At 34.8% G+C, this 25,907-nt stretch overlaps 1 protein-coding gene across 1 annotated transcript in view; it reads left to right on the forward strand.

The window, feature by feature from the left end:
- Positions 1–25,907, forward strand: part of CAMKMT (calmodulin-lysine N-methyltransferase) — a 223,457-nt gene that overhangs the window by 40,584 nt on the left and 156,966 nt on the right. The gene's annotated exons all lie outside the window — the stretch shown is intronic.

The raw sequence follows: 25,907 nt of genomic DNA on the forward strand, positions 1-25,907 counted from the left end.
TAAGAATGTGTTCAGAGGACATTTAATATTTCAATTTGCTGCATTTTGTCTTTCAGACTATTTTAAAACTAGGACTAGAGCTTATAATATTTTAAGCACTATTATGATATTAAATATTTCTCACTGATGTAGGTGCAGTACCACTCATAATTCAATGTCACAATGTCACTGTAGATTAAAAGGATGTTCTGTCAGTGCTTTATAAAATTTTATTCTTAGACTGAAATATTTATGATTTTAAACATATCAAATACATTTTTTCCGTTATTGTCTTGGAGAAAATGTCAGTTCAGCATAGATAAATATATATTACAATTTTAGACAGACATTCTAGATGCCTTTTAGATGGTGAACCAAAAAGATGTGAATGAAAGGCATATAAAGGAATAAGAATTTAATGGTACAAGTGGTTCTTAGATCTCTGGTAAAGCCTATGGGTTTTTGCTTGAAGATCTCAGTTTTATGACTTAAAGATTTTTTTAGGTATCTATAAAATAAGAATCTTTTAGGCTCTGGGGCATTCACATCTTCTCAGATTGCTATAGTACCGTGTACTCTTCTGTGTGAACCATCTTCCACTTGAGCAGTTGCTGGTTAAAGCAGGTTTTTTGTGCTCCCACACAAGTCAAAGGAAGCCTCAAGGATTGTCCCATCGGTACCTGCTGAAGCAGCAGCAGCAAATGAAGTTCCATATTCCCTGGTCAAAGGGATGACAGCAGCCAGGTTAGATCTGTTACACTTATGTCCTTTTTGGGCTGTTTTGGAGGATTCATACCTTAGGTAAGTAGAGTCTTTTGAGAAGTGTGAATTAATTTAGGCTTTTCAATTGTACCATTTCGGGCCATGTTTATTTTTAGTCATCTGACACTTACTGACTGTGCCCAAAGCATCGAATGCCTGTGCTTTGATCTGAGGATGGATTTTAACAATGTGGCTTGACTACCACCAGAAGATTTGAGTCCACTGTGCCCGCTTCCTTCCTTTTTTTGTCATTTCTGATGCTTTTTGCCCCCTAATTAACAAGTTTAGAGCCTGTTTCTTTGAATATGTTATTGCAAAATTAAGAATGAAATAATAATTTTATGGTAACTTTTTCTGTGGAAGTTACTGTTCCATAGAAAGTTGAATTTAGAGTTAAGTTAATATGCAATATTGAATGCTTAGCAGTAGGTAAGTCTGTCTATGCAGAGGGCTAGTATGAAATAGCTATGATCATTCTAGGCAAATTGCTTAGTTGACATACTCTCAGGGAGCAATATGCAAAAAGCTCAAATGAAACAAGACAAGATTCTCCTTTCTCAGTCTCACATGAATCATTGGAAAACAGGCTAAGTTATTATCTTGCTTGATTTGTCATCTCCTCTGACCTGCAGAACTGTACTCACACTTTATTCTTTCGTTACTGTCCTGCAACTTGATGAATGTAAGCTGCATTGTAATACTTTGTGAATATTTTACCTTGACACCCTTTAAAAATGTTAATTTTATTAATAGATTGGCTTTACTAATGTGAGAGTTAATGAACAATAAATGGAAGAGTTACTTGAGTTCAACTACCAGAGTGAACACTCTAGGGGCAGTGTTTGAGCTGTTATTTCTTAAGATTTTATCTCTAAGTTGTAAAAATTAACATGTTAGACTAAGATTAGGAATGTAAAGCTGGAAGAGGCATGTTGTCAAGTAAGTGATACTTTGTTTTTGTAAAGAGGATTACCTTCTGCAACCTCCAGAACTGTCTCTTGAAGATCTATTGAGCAGCTCTTGGCTTAGCACTGGTTCTTTCTGCCTGTTAATGACTTGCAATGTGAGACTTTTTTATAGGCTCTGTTGTTACGTTGCAGGTTTTTTTCCTCTCTTACTAGGATCCAGAATTATGTGGAAGTCTCTGTTATAGAAGAAAATAAGAAATCTTTCCGAAAACTCCTGGTGAAACTAAGCCTCCTTTTGACATTTATTAGGGCTACAAATGGTCCCCAGAACTGTCATATGTATTAAGCTTTGGATTGGAAGATTGCATGACTTTATATAGATGTATACAGTAACTTTTGAACTTATATAAAATTGGCAGAACATTAATCATTAAAAGGTAAGGGATACTTTAAAAGTTCACAGATTTGATACTACAGTATCTTGGGTTTTGATACTTATAAACTGAATGTGAGAAGGAAATGCTTAAAATGATAGCAGGTGTATAAACATGTAGGTGCCGTCTCTTTCTGATTATGTGAATCAGTGGTGTTGAAGAAGAGCAATTTAACGTTTTCCTGGAGCGAGGTTCTTAGTTTGGGAATTTAATTGTAGGTTTTGCATTAAACTGCTCTTTCTTACTTCTGTAACAATTTTGTAAATCTCTTAATTTGTAATTTGACAGGTTTAGTCACCACACTTGAAAGACATCACCTTCGCACTCAGGTCAGATACAAATAAAAGATTGCTTATGCATTGCAGGGTGGCTGTGACAGTGAACAATGAAACTTTCCAACTTGCTATTAAGTTTAGTTCTTAGAGCCTGTATTTACTTTCCAATAATATTTGCTTCGGTAGACACCACAAATTTGCCTTAAGACAACTATATAATGGTCAATCTCCAGCATAGCCTCACAGATTATGCAAATAACAGCAAAATTATTACTTTGTGAATTTTGTATTACACAGTAAAATTGCAGACACTTATCTAAAAGAAGGAAACAATGTTGAAGCCAACATAAGAAAGTATAAGATGTTTGCTGAATGCACAGTAAACTGGCATATAGCATGGACAGGAGAATGATACTCAGTTGTTTCTCATGGGTCAGAAGGAGTTTTGTGTTTGAAAAGCTATATATATTTTTAGTATAATTCTATAAAATTATAAAGGAATTGCATGACTGATTCTGGCATTATTATTCTGCTATATCTGTCTCATCAATATTAGTCATTTTGGTCAACTTCTAACTTGTTATAAAAAAAATTGTTTCTGTGGTTGTGTGTTTAGAAATCTAGTTAAAGAAACCGGTTTCTAGGGCATATCTTGTCTGATAACTTAATTTTATAGACAGAATGTGCTCATTTGGAGGCTTCATTGCATATCAAAGCTGAACCTACTAGTAGCTACAACTTGGAAAACTATATTTGATATTTGATAATTTATTTTTGCTACCTCTTAAAACTTTTCTTTTCCTTTATCATAGAAGTGACTTCCTGCCCAGTAATAAGGAAAAGCTCGTTGTAATCCTGGCCTGTGAATAACTTGAAGTGCAGTATTCTTTCCTGTTGTATGTCAGGTTCTCTGTCCCCACCTCTGTAGAGGATTTTTTTTTTAAGACATAATTAATGGTGAATTGTTGTTCTCTGAAATGCCCTGTTGGGTGTTTCTGCTCTGAGCTCCACCTTGCTGGAACTGAAATGCTTATCATTGTGTTAGTTTTAAGGACTGTATTTATGTAAGGTTGGACAATATTAGCTGCACTTGAGGGTGAACATGAATGAAGAGTGTTTTGATGGAGATGCAAAATCTTACATTTATATATAAATGTATATATATATTTATAGAACTTTTATATGTCTTGCATACCTGTTTGTGTACGTACCTTAGTGTGACTTGAACATCAGATCTCTGTTAAAAACTACATTATTTCAATTCCTACCTCAAGATTTTCAGTTATTATTGAGGAATATGTGATACAGATATCCAAAAAAATAGGTTTTGTATATTGCTTTACAAGAATGACTGCAAAAAAATTAAGCAATTTTAATATGAAAAATTTCATGATCTTTGGAAAAAAATTAATGAATTTTCAGTCAGAAAATATGGTTGGATACTTGCAATGTTTTTAAATTGATCAGAATGTCAAACCTGCTGAAGCAGATGCAGTTTTGACACTTATTTTCACAAATTGTTTTCCCATTTGTCAACCTGTTAAATGGCAGGATCTTCACTGGGTCAAGTGTCAGCGCATCTGAGCCTACCCTTGTTCATAACAACCAAAGACAGCTCTGTTTCTCTGGGACAATGAAGCACATAGTTTTGAGGATAAAACTTGCACAAGCTTGAAATGAAGCATTTGTGCTGCATGATTCTTTAACAATGGAAGAAGCTAATTTTAAGAGAAATTATTCTTCAGTGTATACCAGCATAAGCTGTTGCAGTCACCTATCAACAGTGACTAAGGACAAGAAATCACATGCCCATGAAAGACAAAAGAAGAACAGAAAAAAACCTAAGCCTTAGACCCAAAAAACCCAGCTATATGACTTGAAATGGAAAATAGAAATAAAACTTAAACCCTAGATTTAAGTACTACAGCATATAAGTAGAGATAGAGAGAGCTACTGCATCATCATATGCTAAACCTCCCATAAGTCTAGGCTGCAGGTGATTCAGATGGTTTGTTTTCCACCTTCAGCTGTTTTATGGCTTTACCCTAATCCTTGTGTCTAGTGTAGTAGCTATGATACTGCACAGTTAGTGCCAGATGATCTGGCTAATCTGATTTTTTTTTTGGTAGGGTTAGTCTTCAGCTGGATCAGCTCCCTAATCCAACTTGCTGTACAGTTACACAGGAAGTGTTGAAGTATGCCAGGAGAAAGAAAGAACAGGACTGCCCCTTTATAACAGCAGACGACAGTAGCTCAAGTTAACTAAAAATAAAGCTTTGAAATTCCATCCTTAATTGTGGAAAATTCAGTAGATAGCAGATAACTTGGACCTGAAATATTTGAGTGGGATGCAGTCTGAGCCATTACTTTTTCTGTAGATTAATAATCTTTCATTAAAGTTTTGCAGTTCTTAAAAGAAGCAGATGAACTCAGTATTTAGATGTTTTTAATGAACTTTATCTCTTCATAGAATTCTCTGATATACTTTTATCAGTGAGGTATAAATTATTTGATTGCAGCAGTATACTTCATACTTACGTAATCTATTACTTCATAGTATTGAGGCTACTTTTTCATTGTGGATTAGCAGTTTTCTTCATCTGAGAGTGATCTTGAATTCATAATCTTTTAGTGTCTATCATTATGTTGGCTATTCTTTCTGGAAGAAAGAAGTAAATTAGCCTGCTTTTTCAGGCTATACATTTATAAACAGCTGAGACTAATAACTTGCTGCTGCTGAAGGCTCTCGGGTTGTTTATCTCTTCTTCTGAGCACCCTTTTTCCTCAGTCCTTTACTTTTTCCAGCAGTACAGCAACTCACATGCTGAAGTATGTTCTTTCATGAGTTGATGCAATTTACTATATATATGAAATACAATTTTTGCTAAATCTCACAGCACTTTGTATTACAACAGAAGAGGTTCTTCTTGTGGCTGAATTTAGACTGTCATGAAGAAGAACAAGAAAACTTACATTCAGGTTACTTTACAAGTCTACTGCTATTTTTTCTCAGAAAATAAGTTAACTAACAGCTTTGGTTTTATTTTTCTTTTAAAAAAATATTTGTAAACACAGTATTTGGTTTGTCTCTTCTGTCTTTTTCATTTTCTCACTACAAGCCTAGAGGATGTGTAAAAGAAGAAAAGAGATATCCTTACCTGTAGAAGCCCCAGTCTCAGAGGATAAGAGAAGGCAGAGTGATTTCTATATTTCATCAAAAGCTGGAAAATATAACATTTTTTTCCCCCCAAAAAAATGTCAGTACAGTCACTTTTTGACAAAATGTATTCATAATGTTTTGGTTTTTTCCCCTTTGACTAGTGAACATCCAGAAGGAACATAGTGAGTAAATCAGTAGCTTTTTATTTCTACTGTGTTCTTTTAGATCAACTGTTATTCTTCTTATCAGTAATAAACACTGATAGTACCTGATATGAAGATTAATCCCAGATTAAGGAATAAGCCTAGTTTGAAGAAGTTTGCATTGTTCTATTTGTTTATCTTTTACAAATTTATTTGTTAATTTTTAGTTTGAAATTTGGTGGAAGTGGGGGTCATAATGCACTTGGAGACCTGGACTAAGGCAAGAGTCTTCTATAGAGAGAAGCACACAACACACACTATATCTTTAATTATGTAATATTTAAATAGATGTCATAAGTCTTTTCTTTAAATTCCTAAGAGAAAATTCTCTCTTCCCATGCTGTGATAATAGCTATAATCCTGCTATGCATGTGTGGTTTTTTATTTAGGTTTTAAATTATTTTAAATTTTCATGGCATTCATAACAAAAGACATACTGCAATGAATTAATATTTGGGCTTAGCAACTGTTCTCTAAGCAGAACAATATTTACAGTTTTCATACCAGTTTTGAAAGAAATCATTATTAACATAAGTTAATTTCACTTTACAGATGTACTTCAGCATAGTACGCACTAAATTTCTTCCCCTTTAAAAGTTCTTATTGTTTCATTGGCTGCAAAACATTTTTAACTAAGGGGAAAAAAATGTGAGTAATGATGTTTTTAAAGAAAATATCAGACTCTGTGATAACCAAGGATGTGCTCAAGTGGCATGAATACTTCAGTTCCAGATGGGTCAGCTTTAGGGGTCAAGTTGTGAAGAGAAAGCCATCACACACACTTCATCAACACCGTGGAATGAGAGACCAGTGCATTTACTGAGCAATGGATTTCCAGTGAGCGTATAAAGTAATTGGTGGATGAACATGCCCCAGGAGCAATGATTTTAAGGTCATAGCAGGCTCAGTGAATTGTGCTGACTTACACTGTGTCTCACTGATAGCTGATCTTACCAATGAGCAGTTTAGAGGCATTCAAGCCTGAACTCCCTTCCATGTGCCTTGAATGGCATGTCAGCGGTCACTGTTTCTGACATCCTTTATATTTGTCCAGTCAGCTCTAAATCTTTAGGTTGGGCTTCAGCATACTCAGGAAAGAAAAGAGAGAAGCAATTATTTTCAGTCATTGAGTTCTGAAGATCTTAGTGTTAATTATGCCAAACACGGTTGGTTCATCAACAAACTAGAAATGTTAAAGAGAGAAGAGAGGGAGAACTGATATTTTTTGGTGATCAAAAGTGTCCCAATTATAACTTTCTATTTCTTAGCCTTTACTTTGATTTCTTGTCATTAATTTTATATTCTCTTTGAAAACAATAGTTGAGTAAATACAGAATTTTATATGATGTGGCAAATTCACGAGCTGAAAAATTGCTGTAACATTATTTAAGAAATTAAATAACGAACATCTTAGTCATATATCCCTTCCCTGCTAGTTGTACATTACTTCTCATGTGAAACATTTTCTTTTCTTTTGGATAAATGTTTACTCATTCTTTAATGTGAGTACAAAACAGAACCATGCAGTGGTCCTTTTAAATTTGCAATCAATTAGGGAATGCTACAGTAGCTCTAATTCCCTTTTCTGGAGGGGAGAGGAAAAGCTAATTTGTTTTATGATTGTTAAGCCTTTGCTGAGAGTGTTTTCTTTAATCTTAATAGTAATTAAGTAGCTTAAAAACAACTTTGTTAATAATTTTTAGATAAAATTCAGCAGAAGTTCTATTCAGCATTATCTATGAGCATGGACATGTTCAGTGATTCTTATAAATTAAAAAAAAAAAAAATAGAATGATTCTTTTGGCCTTAGCATTTAACATCTAATAACGAGTGACACCCATAAAAAATAATTTTTTAACCTTTTAACCTGAACTTTTAGGAGTGTTTAAGTACAATCATTTAAGTACTTGTGTGTATATTTATACATTCATATATGTGTGTTTGAATTAGACCGTATGTACAAGTTTGTGCATTCCTTGAGAATGTGGACTGAAAATAATAACAGAATATTGTAGTATTAATTTTTGAAGAAACCCATTTATCTTCTGTAGTGTATGAATATAGGTGAATCTTCATGTAGGAAATTATTAGCAATCATATATTCATTGTATTTATTTTTAATAGAGGAAAAAGCTTGATTCCATCATTTGATGCTAATGGCATGTTTTGCAGAAAGGAAATGGCTTGCTATGACGTTCCTGCACCTTTTTTTTCCTCAAAGCCCTCCCTTTACATAGTAAGGAATTGACCACAGACATTCCTACCAGTATGAGTTAGAACAAGGAGGAGGACTGGTTAGTCTTGTATACAAGATTAAAACTTGTACTTTGCATTTACTAAAATATCTATATGCAAATTTGTTCCCACTTCTGTACAGCAGTGTACCTGTATGGAGCTTTGTGCTGTTGAAAGGAACTTCTAATTTACAGGATCCAGGTTTAGTTCAAAAAGTCACAGAACCTTTTAAGCAGATTTTACAGTTGTTTAGCAAATGTAGACCTTGAGTATTCTTGGCAATTCTCCTTCTCAGATTAACAGGAAATAATCAGAGTTTGAATCAAATATGGAATTAGTTTATATCCTTGCTATGTGTATTAAAGGAAGTAATATTGTAATTAAAATGCAGATAAACATTGTGGAAATCTCACATAGCTGTAATAGGATGTCCTCATATAATTTCACTTCATTGTACTCTATTACTTTATCCTCTTGCTGTGTCTCTGCAGCTGCTTTGTTGGGGGATATAAGTATTCAATTACAAAAATTAAGTAATCAAATCAAATTTCCTTTATATTTTCCACAAATGACATCTGAAAAAAAATATTGTTTGTGAACAGAACCAGAGCACAACTGCTTCAATAACCCAGAGGAAAAATTGCAGATTTTGGCAGTTATGATAATTCTCAGATATTTTGAGAACATGTTAAAATATCGGTGCCTATGCATTATCCTTAATATATTAAGAACATTTTAATGTAAAGTTAGCTGGCAAAAACAGGAGAATTGTGGCTAAACAACTTCTTCCTTATTCTTAACTATTCAACTAAGTAATAGCATAGAAGTCCCTATTTGACTAAATGGGTTTATTTTTTTGTATGCTGTTGTATATTATATGCCATTTTAACTTTTAATTCTGTAGCGCTACTGCCTCTCTTGGTGTGAAACAAAGGCATTATTTGTGTGATGTATGACTTCTGTATAATGATGATGAGAAAGATGGATGTACTTCTCAAGTCATCGTGGGATCACAATATCTGTGCTCAGAAATGAGGAAAAACTGTGCTAACAAAATTAGCAATAAAGCCAGTGTAAGTATTAAAGAGAAGACCAACATATGAGGAAGAAATTTATCAGCTGGTAGAAATGGAAAAATCCTGGATGATGAGTGAAAACTGGTGTCAGGATTTCAAACTGGACACTGAGATTGTGGTGTTTAGCAGCTGAGTCAGTTTCATATTTATCAAGTGTAACAGAGTATAGAAATAATGGGCAGAAAGCTTTTTTTATGATAATGTGCTGGCTGGCATGGGGAAAATAAGTCAATGACAAAGCAGGACTGGGAAGATGGAGGCAGCTTAGAGTTTGCTGATAGAGAAGTTTGTGTGAGTTCGCAGGTGGAAAAGACAAGAAGGAAGTGAAGGATTATATGGAAGCCTTTAAAAAGAACCTGTTAACGTAAGGAGGAAAAAGAAAAAAATCACTATGGAGAAGGGCATTTTTTGTAGAGGTTCTTATCACCTCAGAAGAGAGAGAGGGTGAGAGATTAGAGGCATGACCTGTGGTACAAAAGTATATGGAGAGATCAAAGGATGAAAATGAAGAAAAAATTCCTTTTGATGTAAGAAAAGGAAAGTTATTAGCGTCTTGGTAAATGCTATTTCTGTACTATGGAAAATACTGCAAAGATGTAATTGATGAAGAAACAAAAGTCTGAATAGGATAAACAGAGTGATGTAAGCCAAAAAGAAGATGGTTGGAGTTGTAGCAAGAGATGGGTCAAGTAGAGTGGTACGGTAGGGCACAGAGTAAGAGTAGTAATTGTGCCTGTATTTGCTGGTTTTGAGAAAGTAAAATCTTAAATTACATAAATGTCCCTTTGCCTGACTGTTCTCTGCTCCTTTTCCCTCTTTCCATTTAAATATTTTTTCTCTTTCTTTGATCATGTTTGCTTAGATCAGTTTCTATCTCCTGTTTGTATTTAATATATGGCATTGCTTTTTTTCTCATCCTGTCCTTTTCTTTTTACAGTTGGTGTTTGTTTATTTTTGCTGGTTGTCATTTCAAATATATTAGTATCAGTTTCCAAAGGCTTCTGTGTTATTTCACTGAGTACACTGTGAGAACAGATGTGTTCACTGTGTTTTCAACAGTGAATAGAATCCCCCAGTGAACACATGCTGCTGTTCTGGAAGGAGCTATGTACATTCACAGAAAATACTACAGCAAGTAAATGGCCTGAGAGGTATGTATGGATGCAGTCCATCTCCAGGGTTTATTGGAAAAAAAGGAGGAGGTGTTAAAAATTTTTGTTTTCCTGTGATGAACCAATAGCATTGGGATTAAGATAAACCCTTGAATTTTCTTATTAAAAACTGTGCAAAAATGTTAATATAAATGAAATACAGAATTCTATGAAAGATGAAGACCAGCTTAGAATAGAATCAAATATGGTGTTCTTTTAAATGTCAAAAAAAAGAGAACTGGAAATAATTAATAAACAGTTTTCTTCTGTCTTCTACAGGTTTAAGTGCTTTTCTATGTTACCTTGTTCTTAGTAAATCTTCTCACTTAGTGCTATGTCCCACATTATATAATCTTTCACTTTATCTTTTCATTCTATCAAGGCATAGCATACCTAGCTAATCCATCAGAAATCCCCTTCCTCATCACTCACTCAAGAATGGCTATACTGTACAGTATGACAGTATTAGTCATCACTTACCTCCCTAAACTACAGATCACTTGGAAGAAGAGTATTTTGTGTGTGTGTTTAACTTTATGGTGACTTCATCATTTTTTCCCCTTGTTTTCAGCTTTTTTAAAATGACTAAAGAAGCTGCATCAAAAGTATCACAAAGATACTTCTACTGTACATGTCATTATCATTTTTTTAAATAGTCATACCTTTCTATTATTTTTCTGCAAACTTTTGGATAGTCATGTCTTCTTTCATTGTTTATTCAGCGTAATGATTTAACAACATAGTTGAAGTTCTCTGTTGTTTGAGCTAATCTCCACCTTGACAGATGAGGAGCTTTGATAATACTTATGGATGTATCAAAGATCAGAGGCTTTGTACACCTTAACAGCCCAATTGAATGGAGTTTTTGACACAGTAGATCACAGCTGCCTCTCTGGAGGTGTTATATTTTGTCATGTTTTACTGTGGAGCTGTGAATAGATATTTGACACTAGGTACTATAAGATTCTTAACTGATGATATACCACATATTACAGAAATATTTGCTATCCTACAATCCTTATATTAAGGCAGATGTGAATCTTAGTCTACCTTCAATATCATGGTGGACTCTAGACTGATTGTCATGAGTATTTAAGGGAATTTGTGTAATTTTGACATAAAAAGACTAGTGCAGTCTGTCATGCTTGTTAATACTTCTTACCAACAACGCTGGAAGTATTTTCATGAAAGTTAAGAAATTTGATGTCTATTTTAGATGTCTCTGTCATCACTGTGAGATAGTATCTAGTAAGAAGGGATGAGTAGTGATGTACCTTGAGTTGTCAGAAATTTCTTTTTCCAGAAGAAAAATATGCCAACATTAGGCAACCGTTAATAGCACAGACTTGACTAGTGACAAATAAATTTTATATGCAAATGTACTTGATTATAATTCTTTTAAACTGCAAAATAGTCTAAATTAAATCTTTTATTTATTCTGCAGCCATTGAATAAACATACAGAGTTTTGCCAGTTTTTAGTAAACAGTGATAAGAGTGTCTGAATGAGAAGCTTCTAAAACTGTCAAGCTGAAAATACTGTATATTTTAAATGTTATTTAATTTTGATTGGCATATATAATAGTCATAAATGTAATATAATAAAACTAGGTAATGGATATATTTTGTTTTGTAAATTCCTTCAGGTGAATCAGGAATAAAGACATTACACTTACTTTAAGCAAAAGTATTACAGAAGTAAAATATAAGACATTTCCCTAGGTCTCAATGAAGTGTCAACAACAAACTTCCAATGAAGAATATCTACGTTAGTCAGTAAGAAAGGCCCAGATATTGGAAAAGAAAGGTTTATGTCTTCTGCGCTGCTCAAACAAATTTTAGTGTTCTGAATTCTGCTGAATGCACACTATCCATTCTGTCCTCCAGGTAGTTCTCTATATCTCTGTTGGGCATTAGTCTGTGTATAGCACTTGTTTTCATGAGTTTGGCTTTCTTGACTGTAAGTCCAGACAACTCATTAGCAAACACATAGCAGACATGGAAAGATTTACAACATGCATTGAGCTATCCAACTGAACTTTGAGGTTATTGAGGAACACAAGAATCTCAAATTAATTGTGGTAGTGAATGGGAAAAAAACACCCAACGTCTTTCCCTGGAGGTCTGTTTTATTGATGTCATTGAAGTTGATCTAATGTTAGAGAGGGTAATGAATCCAGGGTTAGTGATGCAAGTGACCATCCAAACCAGAGGAATAATATAATAAATTATCAGTAGTAGTAGTAGAAGTATTAGTAGTAGTAGTAGAAATAGTAGTAGTAGCAGAAGTAGAAGTAGTAGTAGTATTAGTAGTAGTAGTAGTAGTAGAAATAGTAGTAGTAGAAGTAGAAGTAGTAGTAGTAGTAGTAGTAGAAATAGTAGTAGTAGTAGAAGAAGAAGAAGAAGAAGAAGAGAAGAAGAAGAAGAAGAAGAAGAAGAAGAAGAGGAAGTCCTCCTTATAGGCACCAGGGAACTCTTGAATGAAGGTTGACTCTCTGCTCGTCTAGAAGGAATGCAAAGGTGCAGGCGTGTCAGCCAGCTGGTCCCATCCTCCCTTTACCCATTCTGACCCCTCAGTGAGCAAATTCATTTCTCTAGTTGGCAGAATGTTGAGTTAATGTCTGTTGACAATAATTGACCCAGAGAGAGACCGAACTGTTTCCAGAATTTATGAATGAAAAGTGAAGGGAATATATGTTTGGGATTGGAAGAGGGGGACTGTGGCAATGTGTTGTGGGGAAAGAATGGGACGCTCCCTTTTATCAGCTAGTAGACTGCCATCCTACTATAGGATGAAAAAATTATACTTTCTGTCTGCATAAGTATTCCCATAATTGTTTTCTTTCCTATGTCTGAATGCCTTCTTTCTTGAGAAGGTAGTGGTACTTTATTTATTGAATTTATTTGAAATCACCATTCCAGTGTTTCAAAAGTTGTGGCACATCTTAAGCACTTAGTGAGGAAGGCACGTTATGTGTTTATGAGTTGGCTAGGAATAGGTTTTCAGAGGAAGAGGAGTTGTCATTTATGGGAAATAAATGAGGTAAGAGTTGACTGTTGCAAAGTACTAGAAGTTAGCAGTAGTGGTTCTCATATAGAATTTATTGTTCACTGTACATTTTGATTTTAAGTTGTTCTTTGAAAGGATTACTTCAATTTTCGTGGGCATTTCAACTAAAATAGTAAAAGAAATGAGGGAGGAGGGACTGAACCTAGGGAATGCAACTTAGGGCAAACCCAATTGTCTTTGAGTGATACCACTTCTCATAGCTTCAATATTATTTACATTGCGGCCACTAGTAGACTAAAGAAATTTTGCTGTTTGAGCTATAAAGGAGGGGAGCACTGTGGCTGTCATAGAGCACCTGTTGTTTGGAAAGAACAGTTCTTTTTACATTACTTTCTTATGTGGAAAAAGAGGAGTTTGTTCTACTTCTCACCTTGCTGATCTTTCTGTATTGCAAACCTCTCTTTAGGTTTGTAATTTTTTTAGTTTATTCACAGGCCTGGCACCAAACAACACTGCCAAGAATGGTGCAGAAGCATATTTATACCACATATGCAAAGAAAACTTAAGTCTATTATAAATTTACATTAATTTAACTTAAAGAGAAAAATGAAGTGAAAATTAGGGATTAGTGCTATCTAAAGGTCACCTTATCACACTAAGTGTTACAAAGGTTATTTTACTGATACTGGCACAATGGGGAGGATTGTGGATATACTGTTGTTTGTACTTGTGAAACTCCCTGCAGTTGAGTGGCCTTGATCATCATTTATGTTTCCGTTGGATATTGTCTTCAGGCCGCAAGTCTCTTTTAGTAATTAGAAATCCTATTATTAGTTAGTTTTATTGAAAAATTATATTGTTTTGATGTAATGTTTTTCATGTGAATACTTGTTACTACATCTGCACTGCTTGCTCTTGATTGCCTTTCTGCTAAAAATCTCTGAAGTCTTCTTTTATTAGAAGATCTGTTTATTTATCTGGTCATAATTAGAATTAATAAATCATAGGGCTTTTTTCTCTGATGCTGAAACCCAGCCTGACTAACTTCATCACACAGCAAATGCTTTGCAGACAAACTACAAACTCTGGAAAATAACATATTGTACTGGAAACTGAGGAACTATAAAGCCCAATGTTGCTATTTGACCACTGGGTTTCATCAGTGGTCTTCTTGTCTTCCTAATATAGGAAAAAAAAATTGTTTTCCCACTAAACAAGGAAGGAATAGAGCATTATACACATATTTTGTGTGGGTTTTTTCTCTTTCATTCTGCTCTTTTGGTAATGAAAATAAAGAAGTCAGTAATCTGGCCCTAGAATTCATTATTTATATTTGCAATTCATCAGATCTTGTTTTAGTCTCTGTTTTTTTCATAGCTGTGAGCCATTCTGGCATGCCTTTAGGTTTATGACATCCTGCTGTGCAAGGATATTTCAGCTGTGGTTTCTAGATACCTTTTTATAGGTTGGGTTGTTTCTTTTTTTCTAGTATGCTGAATTATATCATGAACTATTAAGACAGGTTATGCATTTGTTAGTTTAAAAACATCTCTAATTATTTCACTGTGCTAAAATATTACTGGATAAATGCTTCAGGCATGATTTTTTTCCTAACAACCTATTATGTATTCATAGGAGCAACAATACTAATTCATACCATTGAGAATATTATTTAATTTGGCAAATAGAGTATTTTTATTATTTGTATTTTGTTTAGACTAAATATATCCATGAAAGCAAAAACAGGATGAATATACTGCATGTTCACCTTTGGTAAATCTTTTGTTTTACTTCTATTAAGGTCCATATTAGTCAGGTACAAATGGAAAATCTGTAGTAAAGTAAAATAAAATTGGTTTTGATTTAGTTCAAGTCAACCATCTCATTTAAAATTAGCCCAGGGGTCTTGTAAAAATGCTAGTAATCTAAACATAATAATGCACATTGCCCAATTGCTTCTGTATATGATATAGGTTCAGTGCTGTAATGCTTTGACAGCCCATTACTGAATGTAATGAACAGCTATTTTTAAACAGAAGAAATTCAAGTTGACAGCTTGGCAATGAAATTCAGCTAGTGGCATAATTTTTGTCATCTTCAGTATAGAGAGTGGATTGCAGTTTAGTTTAAAGAAATTTGTATCATGGACTTTATGGAGCAAGCATTTTTTTGCTTTGGTTTACTAAATACTTTTTGAAGTGCTTGAACTAAAGCTGCATTTTGTCAAATCCTGAAACCTGTGCTCTTGTCAGGTCAATCTTGTTTAAGATTGACTCTGTGAGAAGTCAGTGATTAATAAAAATAGGTTGAAATCTTAAGGAAGAGAATGTACTGGAATTGAATTTATAATCACAAACTCACTTTTTTTAGCTATTAGTTTAGTAAGTGAAAGCTGTAGCCTCTGTAAGCTCCTGAAGAGGGATTTAAGTATGAGTCAATAGCAAACTAAGAGAAGAGACAGAGAGAGTAGCTGTCAAATTGCACGTGTTTTGTCGTAGAAATCTATAAATTCAGGCCAGGCTCCCTTCTATCATTTTCCTTATCTCAGTTGGCTACTGCACTGGGAAGCGAATAAGATTCTGATTTCTTTCTGCATGTGTGAAGTGTTGTCTGCTCAGGGCTTTCTTAAACAGCCTGTGGTAACAGCACTAATCCAACACGGATGGATGGATGGATGGATGGATGGATGGAGTAGGAAAATTAAGCAGTGATTCTGCAGCCATCCCGTCCCCTGTCCCCATTTAATGTGTCTGGGAAAAGAAAAGAGATGCTTCTGGCCTGTTTGTCTTCCCTGGACTTGTCGATAGTGTTAGAGTAAGACACAAGTTTAAAGCCCATCTGTTTCTGACTCTTCTCAGTTGAGGTTAACACACACAAAAAGATCCAAACCTTACCTCTTGGGATCATTAGCAAGTAAGCCTTAGGGCAAGGAGCTGGACACTTCTTTTGCAGGGACTAAGACTTGTGCTCCTGCTGTTCCTTCCCGCTGCATTGATGGGATCCAGCAGTGCTATAATGTGATTCGTGGCACACCCAGCAACTCTGACCAGCCCTCTTCTCCTTTTTATATTTCTTTTCCATGTTCTTTAAGTACACTGAAGTAAAGAATAATTCTCCTCACTGCAGGCTTTTAGGAAAAAATATATGCACCCAGATTCAGTGATTTTAATCATACCTGTGGGATATACATAACTGATTCTAACCAGTTCTAAAAGTCATTCTATATCTTGCTTCCTTTCCAAAATTATTGCAGTAATCGGACACAAATACTCCTTTACTTCCTCAAGTGAAATGAATCTTCGAAATTATTTCTTTTTCTGCTGATTTCCATCTCATCAATTGCTTTTAGAGCCATTTCTCTGTTCCCTGTAATCTCCATCCCAATTCTTATGCCTTTTTAAAATTTTGTTTTCTGCATTCCACATTACATCCAATCCATCTGGAATAATCCCTTTCTTAATCTGTCCTTGTTCTGAAGCAATTCTTGCTATGTGTTATGACCCTTGGTTTTCCATCTTCCTTTTTCCATCTAGGGTTTGCCTCTGCCTCCTGGAGAACAGACAATATACTGAATTTTCATTTCTGGGTCTGCTCTTTTTCATGTTATTTGGACCTAAGAGACTTGTTTACAAAAGTGGTGTAGATGATCTTGTTAGGATGATATCTGCATCTATCTCTCTCTGACATACCTGGTTCAAGACTGTTAATGCTTTGTGTAGTAGCAAGTGCATAGCTTGTATGAATGACAAAGTATCCTTAACCAAATTGGGGCTCAGAAATGCTAATGGTGCTTTAATTTATTTTTGTGAATTATCATTCAGAATGTGCTGCCTCCTTTCAGAACAAATGGGATGTATCTGGTCTTTTCTTATTTTGAAGAGCTTGGTATTGCTTGCATGGGGTGAAGCTGTAATGTCAAGGTACAGAGTTCTCAATGATTTTCCAAGATACCATGCAACTTCTCCATTTAAGTTATTTTTGACAGGTGCTGGTATGCTTTTTTCATATGCAATTTTGCTTGCTGATCTCAGAGTGTTTTTTTCTGTGACAAACCTGCAGAAGACCATTAATTTGTCCAACATTACTTTCCCTGAGAAACCCCCACATGATTTGTTGGAAAAGAATGCCAAGGAATGCTTGGTGAGAAGGGGTCCGTGACACAGTGAGAAAGCTTATTCTGCAGTTACAGTTTATCAGTTCCCACAGGGTTTGGGAAAAAAGGGCAGACTGCTACAGGGCTATATAATAATTAAGGTAGCATGTGGGGATGATTTAGTAGGATTGTCACTTAAATTATCCTTCTGTGAAATGCCCAATAATCACCAGCTAATCTGTATTCCTTCTTTTTTTTTTTTTTTTTTTTTTTTGCTTATAAGTTTGTTTTGAAATGTTTTGAATCATCTGAAAATCAAGGAAGACCAGATTTTAATTTCTCCTTTATTTGTATGTGCTGGTAGTAGTTGTAGTTTTCCCTTCTTGACTCTGTCAATTTTAAGCACTACAGCTCATACTCATTTTTCTTTCAAATGTTTGGATATCTCTCTGATTCTGTGATATAATGAAATCTCCATGTTAGTGCTGGGAAAAAAAAGTTAAGGGCATGTTTGCAATGCATCTTGCTGCAGTTCTCTGTGGGTTAGGTTTCTACATCATGTGGAGTACTACAGTGTGTACTAATTGGCACCCTTGTTGATAACCTCCATTGAAAGTGCAAGGATTAAGAACCAAATTGCAACCTTCCTGAAGAAAATCTTTAAAAAGAAAGATTTGAGGTTCTCAAGGGAATGCAACATATACTCCTCCCTTTTCTATTCAAAGACATGAACATATTGTTTAGTCAGGGAGGTATAGAACAGGCTACCTGGGAATGAAACTCCTTTATCTCTGAGAGATTCGTAAGTGCAGAAGTATTTTAATGTGTGGCTGGATAGGTGATTCATTGAACCTCATTCTTAAAATGGTTCTTCATTTCATCGAGTTTAAGTGACAGTGTGGGTGAGATAGATCCTGCTGAAGCCTTTTCAGCAGAGAACTGCAGCGGTTTTGGTCTTGAGCATTATAGTTTATTTAGTGCTTGGAGACCACCTAGTAATATACCTCACACACTGTGGCTCCTAGTGTAGTAGAGTTCGTAAGTATGTGTTTAAATTAGCCTACCTAAACAGTTTGTACAGTTTTGTTAGTATAACTTAAACAAGATTGACCAAGATTGAGAAATGAATGATGTAGTCAACTCCAAGTGCAAGACAGTAAGGTGTTTCTATGCTGCTGAGCAGCGATGCCTCATGCTCAATGACTGAAAGTATTCTGACCACATCTCAGTTCTGTCCTGTCATCTGAGACAATGCGTAATAACACCACGTGCCTGTAACATGCTGTGATCAGAGGAACTCAGACAATTAATTCCATACTCCTTAACAGGCACTACCTTGACTGAGTGGCCTAGCTCTATCCCTCCCACGTTACATGCCAAGTACCAACGTGCTCATGGAAGCCACCTCAGAGTGTGAATGGCTGATTAGTAATTTACTCTCAAGTGCTAATATGTGAAGGGAAGACTCCAAAGCAAAGAACAAGCGAAAAAAGAATCCTAAATTAATTAGGTTGGTGGTAAAATATCTCCTAAGCTATTAAATGTGCAAAAGCATTTTTGGAACGTACTTCTTTCTTGTGAACTCTGGCTTTTGAAGTAGAGCCTGTGCTATTATTCATCAAAATGAGTTATGTCTGCTCTTCTGTAACAGCTTCTCAGTCATTCATTTCATGAATGATGGGCACATGACTCACTTTCTGTCTCTCTCGGACGAGCAGATACCAACACTGCTTGATAACTCAACAAACAGTTGTGCTTGAGAAGGACTGCTGTCAGTCTGCCTTATGCTGTACTTCTAACAATCTACCATGAAATAACTTTACTGCTTCATTTGGCTTTTTCAGTCTATAGACCAGTTGTGGTTGATACTTTGCAAAAGTAGAAATGTCTGCATTATCTTAAGAACGTTATTTGAAAAGCTATAGCTGATTGTAGATATTCAAAACAGTGTCAGAGTCTCATGCAAATGTTGTCTGTTCAGGAAAGTCGTTACTCATAAAATATTCCATATGTGTAATTACAATGGAGTTTTGCCTCTAGGATCACTTACAGACATGCATTTGTTTCTTGAATGTCCTTAGACTGATAAAGGCACTAACTTAGAGCTGCTGAGCACACATCAGGTTTTAAACTCAAAAGTACAAAATATAATTCTCACATTTCTACTCTGACTGCTTAAGGGAAGGTAGGAGTACTAACAAACCTTCTGTTTGCATACCTGTCCTTGGAGGCTTGCTGGAGTAAAAGGAGAATCACCCTCTCTGGTTGGAGCTCCACAGGTTTCCCTTTGATACAGGAGCACTACAAAGACGAAGATCTTGTCCTCTCCTCAACAAAAATGTTGTCTTAATGTACATATAATTTTAAAGCTTACTGCCATTTCCTCATACTTACCTTTTCTTCCTTGCCACTGTCAGAGTTATCACCTCTTTCTTTTTGGTAAGGAATAGCAGCCTGTTAACTAGATTTCAGCTGGGCTTTTTGGGTAACCATTCTGCTATTCATTAATATTGGATGGGAGAGTAGAAGGGCTGGGGCATTACCCTAAGGATTGTTCTTTGATAATTTTTGGTATCACAGCATATTTATTTTTCGGGCTGATTATTTTTAAAAGTATAAATTTATGTGCGGATGGATATAAATGCTTTTTTTTTTTTTTTGTGAAAGTGGAATTATGTTGGACTCTTTGGACAGTCTAACTGACTGACCATAAACAGTTGAGCTTATTGTTATTTGACCAAAAGTTTCCTCTTGAAGTCCTGTGCTTTCTTGTCCGTGCAGAAAGGTGGGGTGATCAATGCCTTAGTTATAAAATGTTCATATCCACACTCCAAAGAGCACTATATTTATCTTAACATCTCTTTGTGATTCTTTTTTCTGAACTATAAGTTTCCTGAAAAATTAAAAAATTGAGACAATTATTTGTCTACATTTTGTGAAATAACAAGTGAAACTTCAGAAACTTTTGCAGTTGTCTTCATACTATTTTGTATATTCATATATGTTTGTTGCAATGATTATGTTTTGTGGCGAGTATTATAATTCACCATGCCCTGATGTTTGTGATACTTTGCTTTGTTTCAAAAGTTTTTCTATTAAGATGATTATACTATGCATGCCTTTTAAGTTTGAGGTTTTTTCTGTTATGATGTGGTTTTTCACTGTGAGATTAAAACAGTATTTTTAATGTTACTGCATTAAAGCAGGATAATTAAGCCAGTATGGTTTGAATGTTAATATGCTGAAATTTCCCTGAATGGCTTCTGAGCAGAATCGAAACAGCATTTTGAAAAGATCACACTGAAAAAATAACGCCCAAAACAGTAACAGCCTGCTCTCTACCACCTAAAACATTTTATCAGCAGTGTTTGTAGCTGATAGAATCCAAAGTGATTTTTCTTTCCTACTTAAGGCCATTCTAGATATGTTCGCTAACATAGACCTAACAGTACTAGTATATTTTATGTTAGCAAGTCATGATAGAAAAGTGCTTGGAGTTCAGGGGGCATTTGTCTCCTTTCTCACAAATTCATTTAAGTACCAGTCTTGCCATAGCTTTAACTGGGGCAGACAACCATACAAATGACTTGAGATAAAATGAAAATAATGGACTGAGCTAGGTGCCGGGGGTGGTAGTTACACTGCATGCACATCAATAAGCATTGAGTGTTATTCTATGCTAATGTAAGGCTGATGGATCAGCTTTCGCTTTTAGCCTAGAGGACCATTAAGCACTAGAAGCTGGGTCAAACTGATATAGTAAGGCAGACGTACCCTAACGGTTGGCAACAGTAGTTAACAAGCAGTAATTTGCTATGTGTGAGACTAGTATTGTTTATAATCTTCATGATCGGGACAAGGATCAGAGAAAGGATAATACTTCTTTGTTTAATTTCCTTTTCTAAGCTCGATTCATTTGGAAAAAAATCCACTAAGATGCAAACACGCATAAAGCATTGAGCAGTTCTTTTGGAAACAGTTAATGTATTATTGTAGGTTACAGAACATCAAAGCATGGCGTACAATTTTCAAAAAAATGTAAGGAAACTCACGTAGGATAATATTGCATAATTGAATTGTATGATGTATTATTTTATTTTGAATGAAATACAATGCATTCTTCCTGAATTTTCTTTATAGCCTTGAAAGAATTAAAATATAAGTCAAATGAGTGAGTTGCAGAAATATTCTGAAGATAAGTTAGAAAAAATACCACTGTTTATGTAGATCTGGCTCTGAAGAGAATTTTGTCCTTAACGTCATAAGATGATGATAATAAAGCATTCTCTTTATTTTCTTTTGCTTATACCTGTGTACTGTTGCCTCAGATACAGATACTGTTTAAGTGAGTGGCCAGATTTTTCTGACATCTAAATTTAGAAGAGTTATTTGCTTTCCATCTGTTCTTCACATTATTTTCATTCAGAATTCTTTTCAGATTTTATTGTGTCTATAGAGCTGCTTTCTGTAAAGCTTTTGATAACCAAAATCCCATTGGCAATGCTGACGAATATTAACAAAAATCAATATAATGTATTAAATAAGGTATATCACTGTTACATTTCAAAGGCATACTGTGAAATGAGGCTGTAGTTAATTTAGGCTTTGATCTTTTTTTCTTCAGCACTGTGGCTTTACACACCCTCAGCTTAGCTTTGTGGAGGCCTATTTATGATATCTGCTGTCAGGGATACAATTTGTGCTGCATATTGCATTTAGTTGGTCTTGTGCTGGGAAAATTTGTTTCCTCCTTGCCAGTACAGCATGGCTTAGTAGGGGAAGATTAATTGGTCCATTATAGTAACACCCTGTGTAAATTTAGGAGACTCCTTTTGCTTGTCAGGAACTAGGGAGCCCTCTCACATAGCAGAAATACTCTAATATTGCCTAGTCCACTGGATAACTCAAATGATGGCTAAAGATGATAGGGGAATTTTTTATACATGTGTATAAGACTTGATTCCCAATTGTCTGGCCTTCCAGTCATCTACATGTTATATAATAGCTGTTTCATATCTTAAATCTAGAAATGAATATATCTCTATTTTAGTCATCAGTTATAATAGTCTGAAAACCTGTAACAGATGATTTAAGGTTTAAGGACATAAACAGTAGGCAAGCAAGGCTAATTTGTTTTCTTTTCTACTTACTTGAAAACTGTTTAGGTTGGGTTTTTTGAAGTTTACAAAGGAAAAAAGTTAGCTGTAAGTGTATCTTGTTTAAAAAATCCTTTGGACTGTTAGCCTTTTCTTTTAGCAATCTCTTTTCTAGGTTTTACATAATTAGGTTTAACAGTTTTTTTCTTTATGCTTTTTTGTGTGTGAATTATTTTTGCATGTGTCATCAGCTTGTTTGATATTCAGCAGTATTGAAAAGATAAACCTAAACCAACACTATTTCCTTTACTCCAGGCAAAATTTATGTTTGGAGGTTCTTTTCCATCAGTGCCTGGCTTAGCCTTGATGTTTTACGTAGCGGCATAGTTAGAAGTTGGTTTGCTGTAGCATAATCTTATTGATTGAAATGAAACGTGTTTACTTTCCTGACAATAACAACTTATCATTTAGCTTCTACTTCATTAGAAGAATATTTGTGAAAAATGACAGTTATAAAACACACCTCGATTCACAGAACAGGGAACATAAAAGAGTAATTAGGTTTTGTTAGTGTTTGAGGGCATTAAAGGAAAAAATGCTGTACTGAGATAGATGCCTGTTAATTGTGGATGTCTTGTAGCAGGGCTGGTACTCTTGTACTATGTGTAAAAGGCAAGAGTAACTCATCACAAGAGGAGAGTAAAAAGTCCAGAAATGTGATGTTTTGTCAAAATTTTAAGGAAAAAGGAAACACTCAAAAAATCAAAGCTTATGATTTTCAATTATTTTTAGGGTACTGAGAAAGGGGAAAGAATAATACATACAGAAGACTTGGACATCCTGTCTGTGATATTGCAGGACCAACAGATATTTTTGGTGGAGAATCTAATCCATTGTCAGTGGAAAAATTTCAGTAAGTGTTAGGTAAAGGATGAAAATGAAAGGAATACGCATAAAGGATTGGTCTGTGTCACGACTACAGGCCTGCATTTTCTGTAGTGTAACAGCAGTGAGCAGCAGTTTCAGAAAATGTTTCATGACCGTTTAAATAAAGGTGATATCAGACCTCAGTATTTTGTGTCCACAGTAGCATCAGAAGTGATCATTAATCTTGAGTAGATTTCCGTGAGATCTTAGTGAAGTGAGAATATGTAGATTAATGACTTCATACCTTTCTACTTAAAGAATCTTGTCAAACATATTAGTCTTTGAAGAAACCTATAGCAAAAACAAAGAAGACCATTTTGGACTGTTTAGCATCTCAGGAGAATTGTCAGCAGAAATGTTAAATGATCCTTTATACATTCAGACTGTGCTTATGCTTCTTCACTTAGTCCCTGAAGCACTGACTTTTTGGCTTGATTTTTCAGCTTAAGTAAGCTACATTGACAGTAGTTAGCAAAATCAGCATACTTTAAGTACAGGATGTACTACTCAAAACTACAGAAATTTAGATGAGCTTGAAATTACCGACAATAATGTGAGAGACAGTTTGGAGAATTACCTATATACTCTTTTGCCTTAAGTAACTACTAAGTCTGCAGCCGTGTTGTAGAACTGATGATGGACTTTAAGAGTGAGAACTACCATCGTGAGGGACTGTCTCTTCTTTGAGGTATGTCCCTAACGTTTACTGGAACTATTTGAAAATTAAGAAAGAAATTGCTCTGAACAAAGATGCTCTTCCTGGCTCAGGCCATATCTGCTAAGTGATATTCACATTTGATTCCCAAGTAAGGAATCAACTTAAAAAGAATTTACATCAGATTGTTTTGTGGAATAGAGCTATGAAACATCTGCTATGAAGAGAGGTGCAGTCCTTCTAAAGGGAAGATGACACCAGGGGAGCTAAAACCTCTAATGATATCAGTTCTTATAAACTTGAGCAGGGGACAACTTGCGTAGGAAAAGGGCTGAGATGCTACAGGTGACAAAGCTTATTAAGGTTATATGTCCTGATGGGGAATTCCAGGCATATACCTAACCTGTCATTCCAATATAAATTGGTGACTGAGTCAATTGACTCTGGGTCAGATCTCTCATTCATTATCATGACCTGTTGTCTTGGCGACTGGCTGGGAACAGACTCAAAGGCGACTAAGACTTTTAGGAGTGACATAGAACTTTGGAAAGTGCATCCTGAATTACCCACAGAAGGGAAAAGAAAGTGAGAATGCTCTGGATATCACTGTGGAAGAAAAGAGGTTAGAGAATAGGAAGAGCTTTCATTAAGGTGCTAGGGTTTTTTATGTTGACCTGCAGTATTAACGTATTTTGAAACTGTGCAAACAAATGCAGATTAATTCCCACCATTTACTCTGATGTCTATGACTTCCTAACAACCTGATTTTAAGGAAAATTAAAGTGGTTTTGGAAGAAGTGAAAGTTTTAACCTGACCTGTACGTGCTTGCAGGAAACTCAGGTTAAAAGGCAAGCTTATTTCCACTTTTAGCTTGTTTGCATTAACAGAAGTATTTTTTTTAACAAAAAAAAAAAAAAAAAAGACAAAATACTTTAGTCCATCTGTAATATACAAAGAAATAATAAAAGTGGCCACTAGAAATTGTGATGAGGAAATAAATATTAATTGAAACGTGAATTGTTACATAGAAACATTACATTATAAAGTCAGAATTTTTTTATTTAGCAGGAATTTGGACTATTTTGTTAAAAACTGGGAAGGTAGTTGTTGTTTCTCTTTGGGAGGGAGTGTTTATGAGGGCAAGGGCAAGATATGTCGAAGAAGAATTGTGTTTAAATATAAATTATGTTTAAAATGGGGTTTAAAATTAGTGCAAGTTTACAATTTAGTATAATTTTATGAAAAAGTAATTTCCTAAGACATTTTAAATGTTCTTTCTTTTTAAAATAGTGCTGTAGGTCTGCAGTACCTATGTTGATATTGCAATGTAATACTCTGCCTTCAAAGAAAAATACAATTATAAAACTGTTTATGCCAAGTACATTGAAAATGATGACACTACAAGATTCTAGAATTATGTTTCTATAAAGTTAAGTGCAGGATTTTAATAATTCTCTGAAGATCAAAGAAATTTGAAAATTGAAATTATATACATCGTGGTCAATGTGGTTTTCATTCAGCTATTTCTATTCAGAAGTCAGTTCAAGGGACCTGAGGCATGTAAGTATAATGTTAACAATGTGTATCTTCAACCCATTTATTCTTTAATAATTTTTTGTGGTATGTTAATAGAAGTAGTTAACTTTTAATGTGCTTTGTGTAATGTCCTTATGTTAAGTAAATTGAGAGATTATAGGAAATAATTGACTCTGCATATTGTATTTTTTTTTATTGTTTTGTCCCTTTGAAGATACAGGGCTTCATAATCACATCAAAGTATTAGCAATGACCTATTCTTGTAAAGTAAGTCAAGTAATCATATCCCCATTATTTAATTACATTATTTCAGTAGGAAAATAAGAAACTACAGTGGCTACAGGAGATGTATAACAGGGAGGGAAATACAATATCTTTCTGTTTCTTCAAGTCTGGATTCAAATCAA

The sequence above is a fragment of the Cuculus canorus genome, chromosome 3, assembly GCF_017976375.1.
Source record: "Cuculus canorus isolate bCucCan1 chromosome 3, bCucCan1.pri, whole genome shotgun sequence".
Lineage (NCBI taxonomy): Eukaryota > Metazoa > Chordata > Aves > Cuculiformes > Cuculidae > Cuculus > Cuculus canorus.